Here is a 24,606-nt window from a genome sequence, read left to right on the forward strand (position 1 = left end):
GGGCAACTGAGGTTTAAGTCAAGGTAAATATGGTAGATGGCCAAGAGAAAATATTATTTTGGAGTCAATTAACTCCCATGTTACAAAGTATAGCATCAACTGTATTTCTCTGTCTACACAAAAAGGACATTGCTAAACCATGCAAGAGACATAGAGGAAAGAGAAAAGCAATATAGGATTATTAGCGCATGATGGTATTGGGTGTGTCTCAGGAGCACTGTTGTGGGAGTAACTCAGTAAATCTAAGCTCTCTGCCGGAGGAGCAAGGACAACCCGATGTTATCTAACAGATAACAATGCCACATTTAACTGTGAGAAAACTGAACATGAAAGATTGGAAGTTCACAGAGGTACTAAATAGAAAAGATCTCATTTAGCCCAAAGTTCTTGAGCACTTTCCCTGTGCCAGGCACTGGACTAGGCACTTATAGGACACAGGAGAATAAGATCCCTTCCCTGGACATGGAGGATCTAATGCAGAAGAGTCACACAGAAGCAATGACAAGTGCTTTATACTTCTTGCTCTTTCCACTGAATTCGTTCTCAGGACCCAGAGATAAAGAAATAGTAGCAATCTCCCAAATATAAGATACCCTGGAAGCTTCTGGAATTCCATATTAGACATATTACTTTCACCCTTAAATCTCAAATGCATTCATTACCCACAAGAATAGAGATTTTGTCTATTAGAAGCAGCTTAGAACCAGATTCCCTGCAAACAAGGCAGTAGGAACGGGGCTCCTAAATATTTATGGAAAGAATGCTGTCCTTTTCCTTGCAAAGAACCTGCTGATGGGATTCAGCAATTCATTGTATTAAAATGTCTGAGTGAAAGACTCTGATGTATGGCTGTCTTGATGCAGTGCTGGTCCCAGGGAGATTCCAGTGGGAAGCTTGGGTCACACAGAAGTCAAAGGAAAATGAAAGTCATAAAAAAAAAGGTACAAAGAAAATGCAATTCAAAGTCACAGGAAGAAATTTGTTCCAGGAACTTACATACACAGTCTAGCAGCAGAGTCTTAGGAAAAGGCCATTTCACCATCACTGAGAGTGTATCACGTTTCCTACACCCGAATGTCAGCAGACCAACACCCTACTGGCAGTCAGGGGTCTACTCATTGCAAATTGCAGTTTATCTTTAAGGAATTCCACTGATCTCAATAAATGGGAATATCTTCTATATTTGTATTACATGACTCTTCAATACGTTTTACTATCAGAGACAGGACAGGGAATAGAAAACACTTGTTGCTTGAATTAGAGACGAGGGTGAGGCCTCTTGGCTCTGTGGTTCTGGCTGTGAGGCTTGAGAAAGCATTTGCAGGGCTTAGATTTCTCTTTGTGTAGGTAACTGCCCCCACATAACTTAAGCAGTAAATTCTATCTCCAAAGGGATAGCACCTAATTAAGTTGCTTTTTTTTTGCAGAGGGGGCAGGGGCAGACCTGATAACACTCAGGGGTTACTCCTGGCTCTGTACTTACTTCTGAGGGTTCTTGAAGGACTCCTGGCATATAGGATGCCAGAAATAAACCCGGATCTGCCACTTGCAAAGTAAGCACCCTACCCATTGTACTATTGCTCCGACTCCAGAGTTACCTTTCGGTTTCCCTCTTGCTTTTTTTTTTTTCCCTATGGGATAGTCTCTTCACTGAAGAGAGCAATTCAATAAAATTAATTGGGGATAAGACACATTTTTGGTACTTACAATAAAGCTCAAGGTTAAAGGATTCTGTTCCTAATCAGAAGTTTCCAGGGCCACAAAATATATATGTAACTGAGTGTAATACTAAGCCACTCTATTTCTTTTATTTTTTTCTTTGTGGTGGTGATGTTGTTGTCATTGCATTATGCCACACCCAACTGAGCTTAGTGTTTACTCCTGGCTCTGTGCTCAGGGAGGCTTGGGGTGGGATTATAGGGATCAAACCCAGGTCAGCCGAGAGTAAGGCGACCTCCCTACCCACTGTTCTATCTCTCTGGCCCCACCACTCTTTCTTTAGCATATGGATTATTCTAGGGATGTTAGATAACATAGGACATTTGGTCATTATAATGATTCCATGAGTATAGTAATCTCCGTATTTTACAAATAAGGAACTTGATGTTCAAGAAAATCAATCCACTTTCCCAGCCATCTAACAGTGAGTGTGTGAATCCAAGTAAACATTTGTCTGGCTTTTCATTATGCTATATGGCCTCCCCCAAACACACTCCAAGTTTCTCAAGAAATTTGATATTCCAGAAACATTATTCAGCAAACATCTCATGTTGCTAATGTCTTTGGGGATAAGTAAAGTGCTGATATCTGGAAACATGATTCAGACTGAGCCAGAAGATTTATATCATGTTAATTACTGTTCTTCCATTAGCTTCTTAGGAGTGGGAAGCAGTTTAATCATCTCTATCACCTCAGTAACGAGCCCACTGCCTAGCATACAGAAGATGCTAAATAATTCACTTGGAACTTGGGGATGTGACAGAGACCCTGCGATGTGAGGCAGCAAGCTTGATCCCTGGCATCATCCCATGTCACCAACATGTACCATCCCTGGCATACAATAATTGTGTCACCCTGGATGTATGTATCACCATCAGAAAGGAAAGGAAAAATATAATAGTTATTAATGTTTCATCTGAATTACGTATTTCATTAAAACTGACCTAGGAGGTTTTAAGAACTAAGCTAGGCACCACCACCTACATTTTCTACTCTAATTCTCACAATTATATATATATTGAATTTTTATATATATATGTACATATATAATTTGAATCACCATAAGATACAATTACCGGTAGTTCATGGTTGAGTTTTAATCATATGATGTTCCAATACCTGTCCCTTCACCATTGTATATTTCCTACCACCACCAATGTCTCCAGTTTCTCTTGCCATTCCCCAAAGTCTCTCTCTCTCTCTCTAAGACACACATACACACACCTTTTGGCCATTATGGTTTGCAATAGAGATTCTGAGAGGTTATCATGTTGTTCCTTTACCTATTTTTAGCATGCAGTTTCTTATCCAGAGTGATCATTTCTAACTATCTTTGTCATATGCCCTCCCCCACCAGCACTTGTGGCAAGCATCCAACCATGCACCAATCTTCCTGACCCTTGTTTCTACTGTCCTTGGGTATTAGTCTCATACTATGTTAGGTTTTTTTTTATGTCCCACAAATGAGTGCAGTCATTCTGTGTCTGTTCCTTTCCTTTGAGTCATTTCACTCAGCATGATACTCTCCATGTCCATCCATTTATAAGCGAATATCATAACTTCATTTTCACAACAGCTGCATAGTATCCTATTGTGTAGATATACCATGGTTTCTTTAACCAGTCATTTGTTCTCAACATCATCAGGGAGATACAAACCAAAACAATGAGATATCATCTCACACGATTGGCACACATTAAAAAAAAAAACCAAAAATCCCTCAAGAGGAACCAGTGCTGGCATGAATATGGGGAGAAAGGGACTTTCATTCATTATTGGTGAGAATGCCTTCTGGTCTAGCCTTTTTGGAAAACTAGGGGAACTCCTCAAAAAGCTAGAAATTGAGCTTCTGGGAATATACCCTGGTTCCCAAAAACACAGAAGAAGTACCATCTATACTTCTATGTTTACTGAAGAACTATTCACAATACCCATAATAATATTTTTAATGTAGGAGTACTGCCCACAATAATATTTTAAGACTTACACCCATTTTTATAACCTATTTTTAGTGTTACACCCATTTTACAAGTGGAACGTTGAGACAGAGCTATCAAATTGCTTGTAAATAACAGAATTAGAATCTAGGTCTTTTTAACTCCAGATCCATTGGCCCCAAGCTCCAAATTATATTTGCATTGTCTGTTTGTAAATGTCTTGGAACATGGCAAAAGCAGCAGCAGCAGCTTTGAAATCTGCTCTAATTTTGATCAAGAGACTAAGTATCAGCAGGTTCTTCTACTTAGCTTCAAATGTCAACACACTAGTCATCTGGAAGAGGCAAAGGCATGGGCAGTTTTGATTCCAAAGATCATGTCCAGCTGCACATAATTCTACACCAAGTGTTAAACTACATGTGTTAGGTCATCAGCTAAAATTAGACATGGTGGAGACACATCGTCTCTCATTCCTACATTCCTCCATCACTAGCTTCTCATGGAGTGAGGTAGTGGCAGAAATAGAGCAGAAAATAAGGATTAGATTTAGAATTAGAAAATAGACAGAATGTTAACCATTAAGCAGGCTATCAAGGACAGGAACTAGGATTAATTCATCCTGTCATTTAAAATATCAAAAAATGTTACACTAAAAATTTTTATTTTTGAAAGATAATTCTAGCAGCAAAATTAAGAAGAAATCAAAGAATGATAAGACTAGGGGCAAGAAAACAGACCAAACTGATTTTTAAAAAAAACAAACAAAACCAGACAATCTGTAGTGAGTGTAAACTTGAACAACAAGAAAGGGGAAGTGTTGCCCTACATATTTATTGGGAAATATTTTGGAAATAATATTGGAAAACTCATAAAACAATGGAATTAACTGAGCATAAATAAAGTAAGGGGAAACAGAGATAACATCAAGGCTTTTAATTTGTGGAACTGAATGCTGAACGATTCAGTTCTTTGGGATTTTTTAAGGGAAGGGAGGGAGTGTGGAGTTTTGGGACCATACCCAGCAGTGCTCAGGGCCTACTCTTGGTCCTGTGCTCAGGAATCACTCCTAATGATGCCTAGGGGATAATATGTGATCCTGGGGATCGAACCTGGGTTGGCTGCATGCAAGGCAAAGTAAGTGCCTTACCCAGTGTACTATCTCTCTGACTAATTAAGAATTATTTTTTGAGGAAGAATGAAAACAGCTTGAGTTTCTTCCTCAAAAACTTCCTTCCTTTACACAACTGCTTAGAAATGTGATTTTTAAGAAAATCTTCGCAAGCTTGATTTCCAGCTTTCCATCAGCAATGTTGTAGGTATAAATTGCTTCAATATGCATTCTGTTGTTAGTTTGCTGTCTTCTCTTCCTAGACTTGCTACCAGCTGATTTTTTAAAAATTGTTATTATGGTTGTTATGTGCCTTCATTGGCATTTGTTGGATATTAGAATAGTGGCCTCACAACGCCCTGACTTCCAGTTCTCCTGGAATTGCTACTGTTCCATAGCTTCAGTGAGAATATGTCTGGAATATGGCACTTTACACTGAATGAGATCCTTGCCTTTCTCTTGCTATTCTATCTTCTTAAAATGTTTTCCCAGGGCTGGAGTGATAGCACAGTGGGTAGGGAGTTTGCCTTGCACTTGGGCGACCCGGGTTCAATTCCCAGCATCCCATATGGTCCCCTGAGTACCGGCCGGGAGTAATTTCTGAGTGCAGAGCCAGGAGTAACCCCTGTGCATAGCCAGGTGTGACCCAAAAAGCAAAAAAAAAAAAAAAAAAAAAAAAAAGGTTTTCTCAGGGCCAGAGAGATAGTACAGTGGGAGGATGTTTGCCTTGCATGTAGCCAATCCAGGTTCGATCCCTGAGCATCCTATGATCTCCTGAACACCACCAGAAGTAATTCCTAAATGCAGAGCCAGGTGTAACCGCTGAGCATCACTAGGTGTGACTGAAAAAGCCAAAAAAAAAAAAGAGGGGGCTCTTCTCTCCCTCTCCCTCTCCATCTCCCTTCCTCCCTTTCTCTCTGGAACTTTTCACTGGTCATTCAAGTCCCAATTCAAATGTTATTTCCTCTTTGGGGCCTTCTTCTGATGCCTTACCCACCCTCTGTCAACACTCAGATAGTACTAGTTTTATCCTTTACTATGTCCCCCAGAAGATTAGCAACAATCTTACAATGTTCTTCATGAGTTTATCTTCAAGGGGTTTAGTAGGATTAAGGTAAGAGGTTATAATCATAAGGAGCCAACTGATGGAAGCATAAGGTTGGAAGGATGAAGTGTGTGGTATGAAGGTATCAATTAAGAGACCTAGAAGCAGGGAATAGAATCCAAGGTGCTTGGAGTCTCCAAGCACCTGGAATACTGGACATTTCATTTACATGGAACTCAAAATTATCTGTTTGATGAAGGGGTTAGAGTTGAGAGGAAAGCGTGTGTCAGATGCTGTAGTCTTAATGATAATAATAAAAGATTTTTTCCATGATCCTGCAAATTTCCCAGGGGTCTAAGCAAAAGACTAATATATACATACATATATATATATATATATAATATTGCTTTCTGAGTCACACCCGGCGATGCACAGGGGTCACTTTTGGCTCTGCACTCAGGAATTACCCCTGGCGTTGCTCAGGGGACCATATGGGATGCTGGGAATCGAACCTGGGTTGGTGCAAGGCAAACACCCTACCTGCTGTGCTATCGCTCCAGCCCTAAAATATATATATATATATATATGTATATATATATTGAGATGTATCATACAGGGGTTGGAGCATGTTGGGGCACATTCAAAGCACTAGGTTTAATTCCTGGCAACCCCTGGCTTCCAAGCACCTCCAGGTATAGCCCTGGAGACCTCTAGCACCACAGGGCCAAAACAGTACAATAATCTTGGACCCTATCTCTAACTGGTAGCCAATAGGACCCCTGGGCTTCTTGAGCATTACTTGGAATCCCCCTTTCCCCCTCCCCCAAAAAAAGAATAGCTTAATTTTTGTGAGTTTTTTGAGTCTTATCAATTATTTATGAATGTTAATTACTTACGGTACCACTTCACAATTCCAGCACGGATATTCTCTAGTGGCACAGAAAAATAGCATCAAGAATTTTAATTTTTGAATTAAATTACATTGAATTTATCAGGCATTTGCCATTTATCATCAAATGATTATTTATAATCATAACATGTCTACTTTCTTAAGATGCTGGAAAGGACAAATATCACAGTTTAGACAATAATGTCCTGTCAAATGTCAGCAGTCTGTGTCCCAACTAGATTCAAACGGGTCCTTCTTCTCATGCTGAATCCTTCTAGGAACCAAATATGAGCTGATATTATAATATGCCAACTTTGTAAGCCTAAAGAAAGTTTCTATAATCATGAGATTTGCGGGTTTCATTTCTTTGTTGTATTAGGGAAGCGGCCTCCACTGAGTGGAAGTTCTGTGTCAAGCCCTGATTTTGTGGGTCCAGGATCAGTCACACATGGTTCTTGTTTTCAAGGAGCTCAGAGTTCATCTGGAAACAAGGTAGGTTTCCACATCACACAAAACATAAAAGGCAGTGGTGAGCAAGGGTGCTAAGGTTGCACAAGAAGGCACCCTGGTGGCAGGGTGGTGTGTGAGTCTGCACTGGAGACAGTCGTTTCCTTCTGTGTCCACTATTATCACATTGACTCAACCCTGCATCCATTTCACTTTGGAATTGCTACCACTGCTTGGAATTGCTAACCCCAGTCATGTCTACCTTATCCTCACCTCCAAAACTCTCAAAACATATTTCAAGACAAGATAGAATTTAGCTCCTTCCTTTCCAGGCTTACCTTCAGTTTCATTCCTCTCCACCTCCAAACATGAAGCTACTTTTCCAAATTCATCTCATTGTTGATTTATGTAAAATATTTGCCTTTTCTGTCCTCCTCTCCCATGAATATCTTTTCTTCTCTATCATTTTGTTTTGTTTCAGTCATGCCTGGTGAATTCATGACTCCCTGCCCAGGAGTGACTCTGTTACTGCTTGGGGATCTTATGTAGTGCCAAGGACTTGAGACAAGCCCCTTAATTCCTGTGCTCTGTCTCTAGCCTCTTAAGTTTATCTGGAAAATGTCTACTTATCTTTTAATCTGCTAGAATGTCTGTTATCTCTAATATATAATAAAGTTTTTCTTGAGACCAGTGACAGAGCTCACAAGGTAAGGTATAGGCCTGGCGTGCACAGAGACCTAGATTCAATCCCTGACATCCCTTCTTTGGTGGGGCTTTGGTGGTCTCAAGCACTGCTGGAGAGGCTCCCAATACATTTTCTTGATTTCTTTGCTCTCTCCCCTACTCATAAATCACCATTCCTTCATTTGAATGATTATAATATTCATTGATTTGCCTGGTGGCCTTTTTTCATTGGGTTATAAATTCATTAATGCTAAGAAAATTATTTTATTCATATCAGCACTTCAAATACTTGACATAAAGATTGTCAAACATTTTCTGCAACATGCCAAATAATATTTTAGGCTTTTCAGGCCAACACTCTCTATCACAGTGAGCTTTGCTCATGTCGGGCAAAATGAACTAATGGGCCTGGCTCTGTTCTAATAAACGTATTAAATAATTATAAAATTATTTTTTAAAAAAGGTCAAATTTGATGTAGAAACATATTTTGGTGCCCTAGTATATGATGTATGTTACAATAAGTACCTAACAAATTCTCTTGACTACATAATGAAATGGTAGAAGCAATGTTTGTATCTCATTACACCATGTAGCGGATGCTATTGGTATCTTGTCCATTTTTCTTGGCATGCATTTCTACACACTGAAACTGAAGCTCTTACAGGAAATAACTATAGTTCTTTGCCGAAAGGGGTCATTTATTCCACCCCTTTTCTGGTCAGAGAATACACAAGCCGAGTTAACTGGAGCTTTTTGTCACCATAATAACCCTAAACTCAGGGATGGCAGTTAGGTAGTACCCCAGTCCCATCTCCTCTCATTTGGGGTATCCTGAATATGTCCTCATCTTTCTCCCAGAGTTCCTCAGCTAGCTACCATGGTAACTAGCTTGATAATGTATACATTTTTGGCATCTTCACTCCCCCGTCTCACTACCCTCCGCTCATTGAGGTCTCCTGACATCATGTCCTAAATAAGTTGCTTCCATTTCAGCCTGAGCAAAGACACACACACTCGTTCTGCTAGAACACAATGTTTAGTCAGAAAGTCCTAGCTAAAATGTTCTTTGTTGCCTGTAGAAGAGTTAAATATATCACATATAAAGCATAAATTATTAACATTCCCTAAAATATTAGCGCACAGAATAATTCAGCTTTTTTAAAAAGTGAGCTTAAAACTTGAAAATAGGATAATAGGCTCTGCTATTGGGCAAAAATACTTAGCCTCTCAAACAGAGACTTTGATTACATTTGGGAAATAGATGTAATATCACTTACTTCACCAGGTTTTTGTGAAGATGAAATAATATAAGGCATTAAAATTTATCGTAAGGCAGTTTTTTTCTCAAAACCTAAGTCTTTTTCTCAATCCTCATTCTCCATGACCTTACCTCTTAGCTTATATCATTATTTCTCTGTGTGATGTTGTTAGTTCTAGTACTGCCCCATCAGTATCTTTTTGTGTAATTTATAGCTGGCTTTCTCCTTGATACTTCTTGCTTCTCAAGGCAGGAACTTGAACTTCTTATTTAAAATTAAGTGAAATAATATATTTGAAAATGGCTTGAGTTTGTAAAGAGTTATGTCATCACTCATTAATGGGGTTTTTGTGTGCATGTCGGGGATAGGGTATGTGTGGGAGAAGCAGAAATTCCAGGAATTGAACCAGGGCTTATATCGGCAAGGCCCATGTTTTATTAGTAAGTCATATCCCTGTCCTGTCACCTATTTCAAGCATCCTCTGTGTGCCAGCCATTGTGCCGGACTTTAAAGATACAGAGAGAAATAAGATTTGGTCTCTGACTCAAGAATTTAGTGAAGGCATTATAAAGGCATATAAATGACTTGGCATGTAGTGATTTGTAATGGTTGGAATATGATAGAAGGGTTTTAAGAGCTTCAATAGTGAACACCTGAATTGCCTAAGAGAGATAGCCAGGCAAACCTGAATTCTAATTCTACTTCCACCCTTTATTAGCAGGGGGACAACATCTGGCCAAGCTACCTTTTTAAAAAAATATTTGTATTGTTCTTGTTTGGGGGCCACTCCAGGAGATGCTCAGAGCTTACTCTTGGTTCTAAGCATGTGGATCACTTCCTGTCAGAGCCCCTGGAGATCATATAGGATGCTGGTGATGACAAGGCATACACCTTACCTGCTGCACTGTTTTTCCGGTCCCTACTAAACCTTTTAGACTTCAGAATCCTATTCTTTGTGCTTTTTTGCTTTTCTTCCCCCTTTTTTCTTAATCTGGGAACTTAGAATAAGAATTTCTTCTACTCAAAACTGTGTCAAAGAACTTAATCATATACTAATTTCCTCCCCATACGGGGATTTTCTTTTACGTTTTCTTCTACTTTGCAAAAAGTTTTCTACAGTGAAACAAACAAACAAAAAAAACCTTACACTAAATATGAAATAAGATAATTAATGCACAGGGTCCAGCATAGTGCTTTTGTGCCATTGGTGTCCCAACATTCCTTTCCTTCCCTTCTCTTCAGAAGAGGTACGAAAGTCTTCCAAAGGAAATGGGATTTGAACTGAGCCTACGAACACCAAAGCCTTTGTTTTTATACTTAGGAGAAACCCACACTTGTAGAGTAACTTTGAGGAATAGGACTCTCTCTGGGGATTCCCAGGAAAAAAAATGGAAAAGATATTACCAAGAGGATATGCTGTGCATGTGGGAATTGGCCTATCCTTCCAGATTGAGCAAGAGGATCCAGTGAATGCTTATTGGGAGCTGAGGCCAGGGAAGGAATCCTGGGCCCACTGGAGAGCTGTTTGCAAAGTTCTTACCCCTCCAGCATCTATAGTTTGTGTTACCATAAAAATGAACTTGGAGGGCTGGAGTGATAGCACAGCGGGTAGGGCGTTTGCCTTGCACGCGGCTGACCCAGGTTCAATTCTCCGCATCCTATATGGTCCCCTGAGCATCCCCAGGGGTAATTCCTGAGTGCAGAGCCAGGAGTGACCCCTGTGCATCATTGAGTGTGACCCAAAAAAGCAAAAACAAAAAAAATGAACCTGGGGATTTTTGAGTATTATATGAAAGATTTACATACCAATACTCCAGATACTTATGAAGTCAGTTTATCGTACAGTTTAAGTAGGGTTTCTAGCTCCCTCTGTGTGGCCAGTAACTCTCTTCACTGGAGAACAACATCACTTATCCTGTCCCTCTATGCCTGTTCCAGATCATAACATCCTGCTCCTGTTCCATCAAAATTTTCTATCCAGTGTATATGCCTCCGGAGTCTGAGATCTATGTCTGTAATCTACGTACCCCTGTTTGGGATTGATACACTGTAATTTGTTACTGGCCTCTCTAGGGACAGAGCACAGTAGCTCCCGGTCCCCTTGGTTCCTTGGCCACGGCCACGTGTGCATGGTGAGAACTTCTGCTGTTCTGCATTCATCTTAGTAAAGGTGAAGGGCAAAGAAGAACTTACCTAGCCTGAGCACCAGGTACTGGTTTTTCTCCCGAGCCACACCCATCTGTGCTCAGGGGTTACTCCTGGTAGTGCTCTGGGACCTTATAGGCTGCCGGGGACCCAGCCCAGTTTGGCTGAGTATAAGGCAAGTCCCCTACCCATACTATTTCTTTGGTCCCTGAGATCTCTTTTATCTCTGATTATTTCCTATCCTCAGCCATTTTCATTATTCACTTAATTAACTGCTTTTTGGTGGGCTAGATTTAAAAGGACCAATTAATTTAACTAGGTTACCTGGCACCTCTCCTTTCCCTTCTGCTTCCAACATGACATTTGGAGTTTAAATGTTTAGTTAGCTCTGCAGAACTGCAGACATACTCTCTTTAGACAGAAAGAAAAAAAAAAGAAAGAAAAAAGTTTCTCACAGATGCACAATGATTCAATCCTTAAATGGGAGCATATCCATCACAAGATCTAAACTCTTGTCTAATTCCCAAAATTACACAGTGATTTCTAAAACATGGGCCTTGGTGCATAATTTATGCACTTACTTTGTAGCTTTGTAATTAAACCCGAAGGGGATTTGAAAACACTGGCAAGACTGGTACAACTCCTTGCATATATAAATACACCAAACAGGAGTACAAAATGATGATTTTTGACATTCCCTTTCAGCTCTCTCTCAGTAATGATGACTCGTGTTACAAATGCGATTTAAGTAGTCCCAAAGGATAGATGCATTGACAAAAACTGAAAAAGCTTGTAAATTGTCAACCGTTTGATCCACACAATCATTTCTGCTATAGCCAGGATCTGGACCAGACAGTTCAGCTTTCTGATATTTTGTTATGTAAGTCTCAAGCTATTCTCTGGTAAAAGAAAATGAGAGTAAGCTGATAGTGACTCTGCCCTGGCACTGTGTGCTTGATTTACTCCATCCTAAGTACTTCACTTGCACAGTGGAGAAAAAATATATTTGGATTCTGCTATAATGCAGTATATGAGTATCCCAAGTAATACTTTCAATTACCCTTCAAGTATGAAAATTTTGGGGGCAGGCTCACACGTGGCAGTGCTTGGGGGGTCATTCAGGGAGTATTCAGGGGAACATGCTATACCATGAATCAAATCCATGACCTCACACATGTAAGGCAAGTCAGTGTCCTACCCTGCACCACATCCGGGCTCTAAATAAATAATTTTAAAGACAAGATGATGATGGGGTCAGAGTGATAGTATAATGAATAAGGTGTTTGAATTATACTTGACCGACCCAAGTTTGATCCCCAGCATCCAATATGGTCCCCTGAGCATTGTCAAGAGTAATTCATGAGTGCTGAGCCAGGAATAAACCCTGAGTATCACTAGCTTTGGCTCAAAACCAATAACAATTAAAGAGAGAACTAGGTGAGGCCAATAATTAGCCTCAGTGTCAAGTTATCCATTCAGCATGGTATGCACAGTACTCAGAGCCAGAGAAACTGTCTTGATGTGTTAAGTTCTCTTAAAATCAGAGAAAATATTAATATAATGATGAATATATATTATTAAATCCATTCTATACTTTATGCCAAGCAGTATAAATAGAACTTTAGTTTTTTGTGTTTTGCTTTCATCTTATTTGGGGGTGTGTTCAGGGTTTGGACACAGCTGGCTATGCTGAGGACTTACTCCTGTCTCTATACTCAGAGATCATTCCAGGCAGTACTCAGGAGACCATACCCAGGGGCAGAACAAGGATTGGCCACATGGAAAGTAGGCACCTCATCTTCTAGATTAACTTTCTGGCCCAAAATTTTGGGTTTTTATGGAGGACACAGTCAATGAAGACAAAAGTGCCCAGGAGCCTCCACAAGTCATTCTCTGGTGCTTATTGGTCCTGGGTCACTGTTGTAAGGGAAGACCAAGTCAAGACAGGCCCAGGTAAAACCCAAATCCCCTTTGATTAGATGCATCTGGAAGATGGAAGCTGCCTGTACTCTCTTCTTATGCTGGTTCATTGAGATAACTCGATAATTGCCAAACTAAATTGTACTGAGTCACCCCCTAAAGAGCTTTATACCATGAAGAATTAACAGCATATTCATATGGACTGAAGATAACTCTGTGGAAGTTGGAAAAAACAAGCGGGCCTTTTCTTTTTTTTCTTTTTGGGTCACACCCGATGATGCACAGAGGTCACTCCTGGCTCTGCAGTCAGGAATTACCCCTGGAGGTGCTCAAGGGACCATATGGTCGGGTTGGCCGCGTGCAAGGCAAATGCCCTACCTGCTATGCTATCACTCCAGCCCCACAAGTGGGTCTTTTCCACTGGGAAAATAAACCTGGGGCAGGGGATGTGGCTCATGTGGTAGAGCACATGCATTGCATATATAAGGCCCGGGTTCAAACCCCAGCACTGGGAGCCTACACACCGGAACTACTGGGTGTGACTTGGTGGGCCCCAAGCACCATGGGGAGTAGCCTCCACGATTTTTAAAAACAAAAGAGGAGGCTGGAGAGATAGTACAATGTGGGTTAGGCACTTGCCTTGCACGTAACCTACTGAGTTCTGTCACCGGCACCCCATAAAGTCCTCCAAGCCCCAAGTGCCACTGGGGGTGACCTAAACCACCCCTTTTCTCACAAAATTGAAAAGTACAGAAGAGGGGCCAAAGAGATAGGACAGAGGGTGAGACTCTTGCCTTGTGTGCAGCAGACCCAAAATCAATTCTCAGCACTACACTGCCAGATATGGTTCCAAAATTAAACAAAAACAACAACAACACAGGAGGGGAAAAACCCTGTGTAACTAACCTCTTTTTATTTTGTCAGTTTGTAGAATTTTTAGACTGAAAGGTTATGATAAATATCTCTCTTCACTTGTAATAAAGTTACTGATCTTATTACCTATAGTTACTAATATGTCAGGCTTCTGACAAACCTCTGATGTCAGAATCATGCACTAAGATAAATAAAATTGTGTCACACTGTCATCCCATTGCTCATCGATTTGTTCAAGCGGGCACCAGTAATGTCTCTCACTGAGAGACTTATTGTTACTGTTTTTGGCATATCCAATACGCACGGGTAGCTTGCCAGGCTCTGCTGCTCAACTCAATACTCTCGGTGGCTTGCTGGGCTCTCCGAGAGGGGCGGAGGAATCGAACTCGGGTTGGCCTCGTGAAAGGCGAAAGCCCAACTGCTGTGCTATCGCTCCAGCCCAAAATTGTGTATATGTTAAAATTTATTTTCGTTTGTTTTAGGGCCACACCTGGCATTTCTCAGGGGTTACTCTTGGGTCTGCACACAGGAATAACTCCTGGAGGTGCTCAGGGGACCATATGGCATGCCAGGGATCCAACCCAAGTGGGTCACATGCAAGGCAAGCACCTTGCCCACTGTACTATCCCTCTAGCCCTATATATATTAAAACTTTACGTTCACTCCATTTGAAACATTCTATTAGTAATGGAGAATATAAAAACAGCAGCAGTGCATGTCTCCATTGTGTGAGACCCCAAGATGCATCGCCAAAACAAACCAAAGACAAAAGAAGGCACAGATAAAACCAAAGACAAACCCAAGACAAAAGCAGCCAAGGTGAGTGGTCAGTGAGGAGTCCCCAGCCAACCTAATCTATGTGTCTCACAATGAACCAACTCCCCAAGAATGTTAACAAAGCCGTACGGGAGCTTCCAACTTATCAGAATGGAGACAGAATCTGTTTCTCACAGCAGGAGAGTAGCAAGGGCAGAGACCGTTCCTGCTCAGAAAGCACATCCAGTTACCCAGTCTGAAAGGAGGTAACATGTGCCTCATGGTACCCTCCTTTCAAACCCCCCAGGTCCATGCTTGCCTAGAGCAGCCTTTGTCAAGTGGAGACCAGTTTGGGGGCAGGCTGGGGGCGGAGGGATATAATGGTATATGAGGAGTAGAAGCCAGGAGAGGGGCTAAGCACCCAGCAGCACATTGGCCAGCCTCCATTGCAAAAAATCACCAGCCCCAAATGTGCTATGGCTGAAATGTTCTGGCTGAGGAACCAAGCCCGGACTCCCCCTGGCATTCAAGCCTGGGACCTATTTTGGCCCTTCTCACTTTCACTTTATCTCCACCTGCCTTGTCCTCCCAGCCCTCTGCCTTGTCAGAAATTTTAACGTTCATCCCTATGGAACTGTCACAGAATCAAAAAGTGTGACAAAATGTTTGGTGCAAGGGCAGGTGGATGTAACTGTGTCTTCAGGTTTCACTGTCACTGGCTTGTCCACTCACCGTCTCTAAGAGTCATTTCCTTTCTCTGCACAGTGGGATGGTAACAGTGATAGCTATTGCAATTGACAGCCAAGATAATGCAAGCAAAGCCATTGGGGTTGACGGGTACATTCCTCTGCCCCTGTGTCCTTGCGGATTTTGCCTTTATTAGAAAGGCCAAAGTTTGGGCTTCCATGGTCTGATGTTAGTCTTTCTCAACTGATGCAGAAATTCTTGAAAATCAAGGATTGGGGTCCATCTGCCATGTCATCCTGTGCCGTCCCATCCTGCCCAGGGTAAGTGATTAGTAAAGAGTAGATGCTGTTACGGCTCTGGCACACCATTTCAGAGAAGGCTGGTCTGCCAGTAGATAACATCTAGAATTCCAAAAGAAACTCTTTTGAAGCCAGGTGTCACTTCCTTTGTGGCTTCCTCTGCCCACCTCTCAGGGTTGGGCTTCTCCAGTGCTTGGGTACTTAGCATAACTAGAGGTCAGGCTCCCTCCCTCTTGAGAAAGATCTCATTGTTGTGGTCTAAAAGACCACTTATGTGCCCTCCGCCATTTATATAGATAACCAGGGCTTCTGTGAACTTGAGATTTATATATTTTAACAGTCTACTTGCTATCCTTAATTGATTACATATTGATATCCTTAGCTTGGCACACACCCATACCATAATCTTTTTTTAATTTGAATTTTTTGGTTTTAGGGCCACACTATGTGGTGCTCAGTGTTTACCACTGGCTCTGGGCTCTGGGCTCAGGGGTCGTTCCTATTGGGACTGGGTGTGTAGTGGGTGCTTTACTCCGTATAGTGTCTTGCCAGCCCTATATTAACCTTTAAAAAGAGTAAATCCAGTGGACTAAAGCAATAGTACAGCAGGTAGGGCACTTTCTTTGCACATAGCCAACAAAGATTTGATCTCCAGCATCTCACATGGTCCCCTGAACCCCACCAGGAGTTATTCCTAGGCACAGAGCAGTGGTAAGACCTGAGCACTGCCAGTTGTGGCCCCCAAATGAAAATAACACAGAGTAGGACACAGGGAATGAATAGAAGAGTAAGAGGAAGGTGAAGTGAAGGTGCAGGAATGAGAAGGCCCAAATTCATCTCTCTCTTACCTTTTTTTTTTTTTTTTGGTTTTGGGCCCATACCTGGAAGTGCTTATGGATTCCTCCTATGCAGTACTACATTCAAAACCAGGACTCCAGCATGCAAAGCATGCACTCCGCCCTTTGAACTATCTCCCTGACCCCTGTTTTATCTCCTTATGATCTTGGCAAGTTACTCTGTCTTTTTGGAGCCTCACTTGGTTGATCTGGAAAGTGAACATGCTAGCACTGACCTCACAAGACAGGTGAGAGGGTAAAATGCAATCACCCTGGCCCATTTGGGTCTAGGTTCCAAGACTCCCAGTAATGCCTGGAGCCTGCATTTAGTACCCAGCCCTATACATTGCTATGCTTTTGTCTCTGCATACATTCCATTCCATGATAAATTGTTTGAGTAAGAGATTGATAACAATTAGCAATAATAAAATAAGACAATTTTGACAATACATTGTACTAAATCTTATTTGAAACTGATTTTTCCCTCTCTTCCTCAAAATCTATTTGGAGACCAGATATTTCAGTGATCAAGAGCACATGCTTTGCATATTTGGAGCCTAAGTTTGATCTCAGGCATCACATATCCTCCCCCCCCCCCAACCCCAAATACTGTTGGGTGTAGCTCTGGAGGCCCTGGTGACCATTTCTGACCTGATGCCAAATCCCGAGCAGTTCTGAATTCTCAATCTCTGCTGGCTGAGGGTCATGAGGAATGGATCCCAGGCACCCTGAGACCCTCATCTCCTCCCCTAAATATATTTATTTCAGGTAATATTTCTGTACTAGACGTAACTAAAACTAAGGCTAAGGGTAGAAGGCTAGCAAGTGGTAAATCACCGGCACAGTGTTCAGCAATCAGCAGAATGGAGTTCCTTCATGTCTCATACTGGATCAGAGCCTCTTCTGTGCTCCTCAGGCCTTAGGGGTTTCAGTTATGATGATGCATTATTACTCTGAGAAGTAATGAAGAATCCTCTAAGGAGGAGGGGTGGGAAAAAAGGGAAGGAGGGAAGGAAGGAAGTTTCAAGGGAAGGAGGGATGCAGAGATAGGGACAATGCCGAGAGTCTTGAGGGCACCTGGAGCCATCTCTGCCAACCTTGGGTAGACTTGTGGGACCCCAAAGGCTAGATCTGGCTGGTACTGCCACTCCTGCAGTCCCCAGAGACCCTCCCTGGACACTTAATCACCCTTCCAGTCCTCCAACACTCACAGTGGATGCTCCCCAAATATTGGCTGCAGCCCTTCTGACCCCCAAGGTGGCAAATGAGCAGCAGACAGGTGCAGAGCACAGGTTCCTCCCCCTCCCCCACAGGGGTCAGGTACAGAGGACCTTGCCCTAATGGGCTCAGAGAGGCTGGTCATGGGGGTGCGGGGGTGCTGCTGCTGCTGCTGGGCACCTGTGCGCTGAGGGTGTGAGCAATGCACAGGGTTTACCTGCAGGAGGAGTTTCATGATGTATTAAGCAGCTGGTGGGATTGTGGACCCAGAAATTGGTTGCCAAATCTCTGCTCTTTTTCTCCCCCTGGATCAGTGGTGTTTCAGGTCCCATCTCTATAAACTCAGGGTGATAAAATGGAACTTGCAAAACTGTTCTGAGAATTAAGTGAAGTAGGGGTATAAAATATCTCCCCTAGAGAATTGGTGTCTGATAAATGCTTGGTTCTGTCCCTTTACCCTAAAAACAAAGCCAGAGAACTCTGGGGAGGAAATGAGAGCCCTAATCACGATAGTGCTTTACTTGTGCCTATAAAATACCAGAAGTCAGCAATCTTGGAGAGCAGGAGAGCACTGGGCCTGGGTCTTCTGGGAATGTCCCAGAGACAGGAGGGAATCATGGCAAAACACTTACCTAAGGACAGGTGCTCAATTAAACTGTTTTAGCCCACAGGGGCAGGGAAGGTGTGAGGGGGTGAAATTGGAATCACTGGGCTGGAGTGATAATATAGGAGGTGAGGCACTTTGTGTGAGTTGTGGGGGCTGTACTGTGGAACTGACCAAAACTGAGACTGGAGACAAAGTGAGAGCAAGGGAGGGGTGGATCAGGAGGGAGGAAAACCATCCAGAGACTGATGATCTTGGTGAAATGGGGAAAGACCTAGCTGCAGGATGTAGGGACGGGGCACAGATTTTTAGGAGCTAACTGAAGAGTCGGGATGCAGAAAGCTCTTGACTTCCCTGCCGGCCTTGGACTTGAAGGCTCTAGTGACTAGGGAACCTTTTAAGTGGTTTCAGCCTCTTCCAGGCTCAGATAAGCAGCCCCTCATTTCCTGAGGGGCCTATCTCAACCATCTTGGCCAGGAGATCTGAGAGTCTGAGCTTCTGTGAGAGTAAGTGCCAGCTCACTGCTGGGGGGAGGCTTCTCACACAAGCCTCCTGTCAGAGTAGAGTGCACACCTCACCTCCACAACAGGTGAGCAGCTTTGCCCTGTGGGGCAGGAGTGAAATGCCCAAAGATGCTGCTGATAAATGCTCCTGAAATACTCCTTAGGAAAAAGAGAGAGGGGCTTCCAGGCCCCAATGCCAAGACAGTTAATGAGGCCCAAAGCAGAAACAGGGCTGGAGAGAAGGCTCAATGCCTGAGCCTGTTGCACGTAGAAGGCTCAAATTCAAACTCCTGCACTGAAAAATCCCACAGTACCACCAGAAGCAAACTTCAGACACAAATCAGGAGTAGCTCCCGGCCGCCTGGTATGCCCCCCACAGTAACAACAACAACACATACACAGACACAGAGAAACAAAATGCAGTACTTGATATGCTCTGTGGGACATGATGTTCTCCAGGAAGCTTACCTCAGTTTCCCTGTTTCCCTCAACCTCTGTATGTCCATAGTGTCAGCCCTGCTTACTCTCTGGTTGTCTGCTTACCCTGATTCTCCTTGTCTTAGCAGCATCAAGGACAGTGATTGGAAGCGGTTGAATTATTGTATTGAGTGAGAGTGTGTGTATGTGCTAAAAAAAAAAAGTAGAATCAACAAAGTGAACTGGTATTTTAAGAAGTCTGCTGTAGGACTTATAGACATGTAATTGCTGAGGTTAATGCCTACCTCCAAGGAACTGACGCTAAATGTCTTTATGTGGAAAGCAGAGAGGTCAGACCAAAGTGCTGAGGGCTGATGTTCCCCACAGACCAGGGAGGTTAGTTAGTGGCGTCACCAGGGTTTGAGGCTAATCCTCAGCTTGGAAGACTTAAAGATCCAATACTGTACGGCATGAGGAGGATAGTTAACCTGTATTGTATATTGTATTAAATATACTGTATTGTATATTTAAAAGTTGTTGAGAGCAGATTCCAGAAACTTTTTTTGGGGGGGGTCACACCTGGCGATGCACAGGGGTTACTCCTGGCTGTGCACTCAGTAATTACTCCTGGTGGTGCTCAGGGGAGCATATGGGATGCTGGGATTCGAACCAGGGTCGGCCACGTGCAAGGCAAACACCCTACCTGCTGTGCTATTGCTTCAGCCCCAAACTTTTTTTTTCTTTTTTGATTTTGGGGCCACACCCTCCAGTTACTCCTGGCTCTGTACTCAGAAATTACTCCTGGTGGGATTTGGAGGACCATATGGGATGTTGGGCATCCAACCAGTTTCGCCACATGAATGTACTATCTCTCTGGCCCCACATCCCAGAAATTCTTAATCATACATACAAAAGGTTTTGTAACTGTGCAGTGATGGGTGGTAACTAACTTGATCGTGGTGCTTATTTAATAGTGTATACAAATGTTTGGTCACTATTGTATATCTGAAACTAATACATTGTGTTTCAATTATACCTCCATTTTGAAAAATTTGATTTTGTTAGACTACACAAAACTGAGGGGCTGGATCGATAGCACAGCAGTAGGGCATTTGCCTTGCACACGGCCAACCCAGATTTGATTCTTCCACCCCTCTCGGAGAGACTGGAAAGCTACCGAGAGTATTTTGCCCACATGGCAGAGCCTGGCAAGCTACCCGTGGCACATTCAATATGCCAAAAACAGTAACAAGTCTCAAAATGGAGATGTTACTGGTGCCCGCTCGAGCAAATCAATGAGCAACAGGATGACAGTGACACAAAACTGGGAAGATTAAGGCACTAGCTTGAGTTCTACCAAGGTCATATGGGGCTGCAATATAAACCATATGTTCATAAATTTATGAACATTTCAGACTTAATGTGTCCAACATAAACTTTTGTGTTCTCCACATTTGCTTTCCCCAGGATCCCCTCCTTCTTAATGAGTGGTCCAACCACTCATTTAGTTTAATTGGTTGTTTAGATTCAAAATATGGATCAAGGGTGTAACTCTGGTGGTAGACTTACCTTGCTGAGGGCCAGAGAGATAGTACAGTGGGTAGGATCCTTGCCTTGCGCACCAAACCAGGTTCAATCCCTGGCACCTCATCTGGTATTCAGAACTTGCCAGGAGTAGTCTCTGATCCAGAAGAAAGCCCTGAGAACCTCTGCATGTGGCCACCAAACAAAATAGAGGATGCCCAAGGTTAGATCCCCAGTATTGTGTGGCCCCACAAATGCCTCAACTACAACAAAAATCTGAATTATCTTTGTTTGCTTTTTTCTTTTCTCGCACATAAAGTCCATCAGCATGTCTGATTTGACTCTACATTTATATATTTTTTGAGGGCTGGAGCAAGAGTACAGTAGGTAGGGTACCTGCCTTGCACACAATCAACTGGGTTTGATCAATGCCTAGCACCACATGAGTCTCCGGAGCCCCACTAGGATTGATCCACGAACAGAGTTAGGAGTAAACCCTGAGCACTGTCAGATGTGATTCCCCCCAAAAAAATATATCAATATAGAAAATAAATATCTTTTGAATATATTTTAAATTTAACCCCCATATTACCATGTCCCAAATACCATCCTTATCCAAGTCAACAACCTCTGCCATCCGGAGTATCGCCACAGCATGAATGGCTTCTCTGTTTCTGTTTCTGTCTCCCCCTAATTTTATCTCAAATAAATTTGAAAATGAGGATTGGGAGACCACTTAATGGATTTACACTTAGCTTGTGGGAGCTCTGGGTTTGATTCCCAGCACTGTATCTGGTTCACCCTGAGCCAGAAAGAGCATCCCACCCTGCCCCCAGAACCATTGAGTACGGGCCCCAAACAAAAGTATGAGAATGATGCTTCTGAAGTGTAAATCAGAACTTACAAACATCCGCTGCCTTCCTGAAGGCTTACTAAAGCATTCAGCCATGACCTGTAAGAACGCCCATCATCTGGTCTCTTCCTACTTCTCCAGTCTTAGTGTCTAACACTTCAGAACCTTCTTGCCACATTGGCTTCCTATTTCTTAGAGACTCTGAGCCCAGTGGCATCTCAACACCAGAGTGTTTGCTGTGACTTCAGCCTAGAATATTATTCTCTTAGCTGTCCGTATGGTTTTCTGCTTAAATGTCTTCCACTTCTACAGAGGGAATTCTTGTTTGCCCTGTCAAAAATGTATTCCTTCGGGGGCCAGAGTGATAGGGTGTTTGCCTTGCTTGTCTTTCATGCAGCTCACCTAGGTTTGATCCCTGGTACTCAATATGGTACCCTGAACACCACCATCAGTGATCCCTGAGCACAGCCAGGTGTAACCTAAAACCCAAAACAAAAAAATTATTCTTCTATATAAATTAAATCCTATCCTTTTATGTGGATTAATTTTATTGTTGCTTTGTTTTTGTTTGGGGGCCACACATGGCAATGTTCAGGGATTACTCCTGGCTCTGTGCTCAGGATCACTCCTGAATTGGGAAACTATATGTGATGCTGTACTATTTCTCCAGCCCCTATGACTTAATATTTTAAAGTCAATTTTTTTATATATAATTTATATTCCTGTTTGTTGATTTTGGGGCCTCACCTTGGTGTGTTGGTGCTCGGGGCTTACTCCTGGCTCTATGTTTATAAATGACTTCTGGCGGGCACCAGGGGACCATATGCGATGCCAGGAATCAAACCTCAGGCTGGCTGTGTACAAGGGCTGTGTACTGTTCTATCTCTCTAGAGTAGAGTGTGAGTAGGGTATTTAGAATACCCAGTAAAGGGGGAGGTCTGGTGGACTTTGGGTCAGGGGTTGGAAAGAGTTGTAGAAAGTTAAAAGAGTTAAGAGACTTAGGAGGAATGGGCAAGATGAGAGAGCTACTGTGCTTTCAACTTTCCCAGCCTTGCACGCAGCACAGTGCTTTGCTCTCAGTAAATATTCACTTAAAATTTGTGTAGGAACAGGAAGGAAAGAGGACTGTGAGTTAGGCAGGAAGGAATTAGTTGACTGAAAAAGAAAATAGAGGGTATCAAAGAACAGTGAGAATTAGAGGTAAGGAGGTTACAGTCCTAAAGATCATGAGTTCAACATTTTAAAGGCGGAATAATTTCTGTGCATAAGACTCAGAGTGTCAAAGTTGGGACTGAACTGGGGTTGAAGTGAAGATCACTGAAGATGCGGGTATGATTAGGGGATAAGCCTAAATGTCCAAAGTAGGAGACCAGTGAAATAAAGTGTGAAACAACCCTAGGAAGTGTAGATGTTTTTAATATTATGAAAAGACTTTGATCTAAATTTAAGTGTGAAAAAAATTTACAAAGTTTTATATGTAATATATCTGTTGTCACTCTAAACTATATTTGTGCACAGAACTGTAGAACTGTCACTGTCATCCTGTTGTTCATTGATTTGCTCGAGCGGGTAACAGTAATGTCTCCATTGTGAGACTTGTTACTTTTTTTGTCATATCAAATATGCCACGAGTAGCTTGCCAGGCTCTGCCGTGAGGGCGGGATATTCTCGGTAGCTTGCTGGGCTCTCAGAGAGGGACAGAAGAATCAAACTTGGGTTGGCTGCGTGCAAGGCAAATGCCCTACCCGCTGTGCCATTGCTCCTGTGCATAGAAAAGGGGATAAAATAAAGCATACCAAAATAAAATATAATTAATTTTCAGATAATTTTTTCCTTTATTTTCTATATTGAACTTGTATTGTTCTTTTAATAAAACAAGAACCCCCAAAACAAAAATCAAACTATTAAAAATTAAGATATGGGGCCGGAGCGATAGCACAGCGGGTAGGGCGTTTGCCTTTCACGCGGCCGACCCAGGTTCGATCCCCGGCATCCCATATGGTCCCCCAAGCACCGCCAGGAGTCATTCCTGAGTGCAAAGCCAGGAGTAACCCCTGAGCATCGCTGGGTGTGACCCAAAAAGCAAAAAAAAAAAAAAAATTAAGATAACTGCTTTCTTTATATAAATGGAACTAAATGCCCTCTTTTTGAATACAGATTTTGCAGTTAAATTATTTTTGGTGTCTTAAGTATTATTAAATGCAGCATTACTCACTAGGCATGATACACTGCAATCAACTTTTCAAAGTAATTAATATTTTTTCCCAGTCTACAGACAGTATAACGAAAGCCTTGAGAAGCTGAATGATTTGAGTAAGGTCACAGAATTATAATAAGGTAGAGGCAGGATTGAAGCCCAGGACTGCGGAGCAAAACTGACTTCACTTGAATTACTTTTGCTCTTACCCCCCACACTTCCCAAAAGTCCGAGTAGTTGAAGGCCTGATATTTAAAGGGTATGGTTTTATAGCAACTTTAAGAAAGGTAAATCTGGGGGTGCAGAGAGATAGTACAGAAGGTTGGGCTCTTGCCTTGTGTGCAGCTGATCTGGATTCAATCCCTGGCACCACATTTGGTCCCTGAGCCCTCCAGGAGTGATCCCTGAGCCAGGAGTAAGCCCTGAACACCACTGTCACTGACACTGTCACTGTCACTGTCATCCTGTTGCTCATTGATTTTCTCGAGCGGGCACCAGTAATGTCTCCATTGTGAGACTTGTTGTTACTGTTTCTGGCATATTAAATACGCCATGGGTAGCTTGCCAGGCTCTGCCATGTGGGTGAGATACTCTCGGTAGCTTGCCAGGCTCTCCGAGAGGGACAGGTCGACTGCATGCAAGGCAAACGCCCTACCCGCTGTGCTATCGCTGCAGCCCTGAACAC

At 42.6% G+C, this 24,606-nt stretch overlaps 1 protein-coding gene and 1 pseudogene across 1 annotated transcript in view; one reads left to right on the forward strand and one right to left on the reverse strand.

The window, feature by feature from the left end:
* The window catches only part of OSBPL9 (oxysterol binding protein like 9), a 223,716-nt gene that overhangs the window by 169,220 nt on the left and 29,890 nt on the right, over window positions 1-24,606 (reverse strand). The gene's annotated exons all lie outside the window — the stretch shown is intronic.
* Window positions 14,769-24,606, forward strand: part of LOC129404856 (calreticulin-like) — a 31,679-nt pseudogene continuing 21,841 nt past the window's right edge.

Source organism: Sorex araneus, chromosome 5 (genome assembly GCF_027595985.1).
Source record: "Sorex araneus isolate mSorAra2 chromosome 5, mSorAra2.pri, whole genome shotgun sequence".
Taxonomy (NCBI): domain Eukaryota; kingdom Metazoa; phylum Chordata; class Mammalia; order Eulipotyphla; family Soricidae; genus Sorex; species Sorex araneus.